The sequence below is a fragment of the Phocoena sinus genome, chromosome 16 (assembly GCF_008692025.1).
Source record: "Phocoena sinus isolate mPhoSin1 chromosome 16, mPhoSin1.pri, whole genome shotgun sequence".
Classification (NCBI taxonomy): Eukaryota; Metazoa; Chordata; class Mammalia; order Artiodactyla; family Phocoenidae; genus Phocoena; species Phocoena sinus.
This window is the reverse complement of record NC_045778.1, coordinates 51,505,490-51,510,094: the sequence shown is the minus strand read 5'-3', so window position 1 is coordinate 51,510,094 and position 4,605 is coordinate 51,505,490.

Below are 4,605 nucleotides of genomic sequence, written 5' to 3'. Positions count from 1 at the left end.
TAAGGTATGTCAAGGGCCTGGATAGCATCCGGCACGTGGTAGACAGGTAATGAATAGAAGCTTTCGTTGTTATTGTTGTTGCACTTTCTCCACGTTAATTTCTCAGTTTCCAGAATCAGAATCAACCACTATTTTTTTCCTGTAATATATTAAATCATTATTCTCCCTCTCTCTCTCTCCCTCTCTCTCTCTCTCTCTCACACACACACACACACACACACACCCCTTACATACCTTAAAAGACAAAGATTCACGTTCTTGGGGTGATCATAAGCTAAAATTTTGCTTTCAATGCCCATGATAATAGTAACAGCTAACACGTGACAGTGCGCTCTGTGTGCTGGCACTGGTCTAATGACTTTGCATGAATTCACGCATTTATTTCTCACCACAGCCCCACGAGGTCAGTAATCTTATTATCACTCATTTTACAGAGGAGGAGACTGAGCACAAGGGAATTAATGACATTAACAGGTCTCACGGCAAGTAGAAGGCCTGGAAAGCATTGTTCTGTGAAAAAAAAGATGAAGGAGAGTGTATTCTGTAGCGAGTCATTAATGTAAACACACACATACATACAGATATATACTCAGAGAGGGAGAGAGAGAGAGAGAGAGAGAGAGCGAGCACAGCTTGAGAGCTAGCGGTAAGAGGGACACCTGCTTTTACTCCTCTGAACCTTTTAAATGTTTTGCCCGTGCACAAAATTAATCAATCCTTGAAAAGTTCTCCCAGCTCATGCCATCACTCCTTTCTGGAGTCCCCTACCCCTTTAAGCACGTTCAGACCTATTTCTGCGCCCTCAGCTGCCAGCACACACAGGCCATTTGTCCTGAGGGCTGGGATGCCAGGGCAGGGCCTCGCCTGCTTGAGGGAGGAGATGGCTGGGCCCCAGGTCCCAGACAGGCGACAGACCCCGGACGGGGCTACAGAGCTCACTTCCAGACACCTTTGAGGGTGGAGGTGGGGACCAACCGCTCTGGTGACACGCCCCCAGCTCGGGTTTTGCATCCGCACCAGGCTTGGAGGTAGAATGTTTGGGGGGCCCCCTGCCCTCTTCACCTGATCTCCGTTGGCCTGCCTTCCTTTCAGAGGAGACAAAGCTTGCATTCCACAATTAGCGACAGAAGGTTTAAAATGCAGGTCATGGAGGAGTTCACAATCCCTCCTAAAAGAGTTTCCACTTAGGTGTTAATTATTTCAGCCTCCTTCCTGGGCTGAGCAGGGTGAGAGGAAGAAAGAGGCTGGGGGTCCCAGAGGCTGTCAGCCCCAGGTGGGTGCCAAGGGGGGAGGTGGGGGACACCTTCCTAATCCTCCTTCTTTCTCCCTTCCCTCCTCACGGGGCAGGACACCCACCCCACTCCCCTGCCACCATCCCCCATCTCTTCAGGCCAAGGGGTCCACAGAGGAGGCAGAAAAATCACTCCCATCATTTTCCTGCTCCACAAAGCCCAACCACACCTGCAGAAGGTGTAGACCCACGTCCCTGGAGGGCAGATCCAAGGAGCCCAAGATGCTGAGTGGGGTGGGCACAGACTTGAGCGAGTTGAAAGATCCTCTTCCCTGGTACCCATAGAATAGGACAACTGAGTAGAAGCCACCAGAAGTGAGAAGGAATATGCCAGCACAGTACCCAGAGCGATAAACACAATAAATGATACCTCACAGCTATGTATTTTAGGGCTTTAAAATGGCAGGAGTTAACGCATGCTTACTGCAAACACTCAAACATCACAGAAGAATGTGAAAGTAAAACTCCCCGCCCCTGTCACTGGAATTTAGTATAGGTTCTTCCAGAAGTGTGTGTGTGTGTGTGTGTGTGTGTGTGTGTGTATTATATGCATTTGTAATCAAATACATAGGTAGGTTTTTTTTTTTTTTACAATAATGAGATCACTTTAGATGTTTTGTCCTGTGGCTGCCTCCTTGCTCTTTTTCTTCACTCAGTAATATACTGTGGATTTTTTTTCCATATCAGTATATTTGATACCTATGGTTAATATCAGTAGTTTAAATAAATACTTTATTAAAGGTATAGAGTATATTGTTTTAATTTTGTTTCCAATCCTCAAAGTAGTGCATATTTAAGATAGAAAGTTTGAAAAGTATACAAAGGGATAAAGAAGAAGACAGAAGCACCCACGATCGCCGTACCTGGAAACACCCACTGTTCACAGTTTGGTTTGCTTCCTTAAGGAATAGCTTGGTACAACCAGAGCCCTGAGTGGCAGGGGATTCTGGCAGTAACAGTAACGACGGCGACTACCAAGTCGTTTGTCTTCTGGTTTCTTCCTTTTCCCCAGAAATGTATCAAAAATCCTTCCACAGTTGACATTCGAACTCCTGCTGGCTGTCCCATCTCCCTCCTTCCCTCCCCAGCTCGCTGGACCATAAAGTCCATGAGAACAGGGACCATGTCCAGTTGGCCTGTGCTGAGCACAACACATGACCACCTCCCAGCAAATGCTTTTTGAATAAATGCATCAACCAAGCCAATCTGCATGCACCCCTACCTCCAGGCCTTTGCTTATGTCCTTTCCCTACCTAAAGCACCTTTTCCTTCCTCACATAGTGTCTTCAGTCCTGGCACAACCTGCTAGGGGCTGCTGTAGGGTCTGCTTCCAAGCTCATCTCCTCCAAGCCTTTCCTGGCCGGCTCCCCTTCCTGGGCTCAACCAGCCTCATCTCTTTACATTCTGACTTGGCCAACCATTCACCAGATGACCTGGGATTCACAACCCCATCTTCAATAATTTTTTCTTCTGGAAAGCTGAGCCAAGGGAGACTGCTTTGGTAGGTGGTATTGCTTTTGTTTCAAAGCGGAGGTTAGGAGGTTAACTGCGTGATCTGTGTCTGCCACTCTCTCTCTCTAAGGCTTAGTTCCCTCTTCTGTGAATGAAGGGATTGCCCCACTGTAATTCTGTGGTTTCTTCTGAGTGCCAAGTTTTATGATTCTGGGCTTTGATGTATATTTCATTTCTTATGCCCTTTCGCTTTGATAAGAAGTCTCACCTCCTGGAAAGATTTCTTGAACCTGGATTCCTGGCTTCAATTCTAAGACTATGCAGTTGGAAAACACCAACGGCCTTTGTTTAATTAGAGCTGATGTTCAAGAATATTCCCAGAGTTTGCTAATTATGCTTTCTTGTTCTGGATCATAGTTGGAATTTATGATAGACAGACATTGCCTACTTCTGAACGACTTGGTAAGAGCTGGTGATGCCTCCCTCTCCCATCCCTTTTCCATTTTTCCCAAAGAAGTACTGGCTGCTGCCCCTGAGGATCCGGCCCTGATGCTGATGCTACTATTGTTGTCAAGGGATGAGACAACATCCGCTGAGATCCCTGTAGCTATGAGAAGTATAGTTTCCAGAGGTCTTGTATATTTCCCTTCCCCCACCACGCACAGCTCCACTTACACCAAGCACACTGTTCCTTTCCATGGGAGGCCTTGACTCTTATCTCTTCCCAGCTAGAACAGTCCCCAAATTGGTTTATGAAATTGGTGTGCTTAATTTCAGTTCCTATAGGTTCTACTTCTGGAAGTTCTATTTGGCTCTTTTTTATATCTGCTAGATTTTTTTTTTTAGAGTTTATGTTCCAAGTTATAATTTATATAATAAATAAATTTGTTTGATAATCTAACTTCACTACTGAAATTAGGTGCAGGTTTGTTTCTGCTATATGTTTTTTCTCTCGATTTTTACTCCTGTTGCATTCCTTGCACTACCCAAAATCTTAAGGGATAAAGATGCTTTAAAAGATACACCGAAACAAAATTCCTCAATCATTCATAAAATCCAGTAATTCACAATCATTTTGAAGTGGTGAAAAGGGATATGTGTTTGGATATATATGTGTAAACTCTAGATCATCTCTCAAGTTCTATTGGAGTCAGTCTACTGAACTTTTGATCTCATCTCTTTGTAGAGCTGACTTCCTGTGACCTTCCTTCCTCATCCTTGGCTATAGCTCACCCACTGTGAGGTTTACATGATAATTGCATGTGATGTTTGCAAAGGTTGTCACATTCATTACTACTGTGATTCTCTTCACAGTCCTTTGAGATAGGCAGAACTGGATCATTTTATCCCCATTTTCAAGATGAGAAAACAGTAAAGTCAAGTGTCTTGCCCAAGGTCAGAGGGGTAAAGAACAGGGAGGGAGATAACAGACCCTGGTGCTTTCTGTCTCCCCCTAGCATCTCTTCTTTGGTGGAGAGTGAATCCACCAGTGCCCACGATTATAGACAGACTTCACAAGGCTCTGTATTTCTCACCCAGATACATTTCCTTCTAGCAACTGGGTTGAAAAACATGACATTTTGGGAAAGAGCCACATCTTCCCTGGTCACTTGAACTGGCTGGAAGATGACAGGCCCTCAAGTCACCTTCCGTGAGGTCAGGGTTCCCAGGCACAGCCAGCCCAGAAGCTCCTGTGATTACTCTTGCGTCCCCTGAGTGAGAGGAGGAGTAATCATCCAGGAGAGATGGAAGGAAGGAGGAGGGACAGACCTCATTAACAGGAGCTGGAGAACTGGGCCTGCTGAGCTCAGACTTATTGGGGCTGCAAGTCCCTAGAGAAATGTTGCACCTACTTGCAGAAA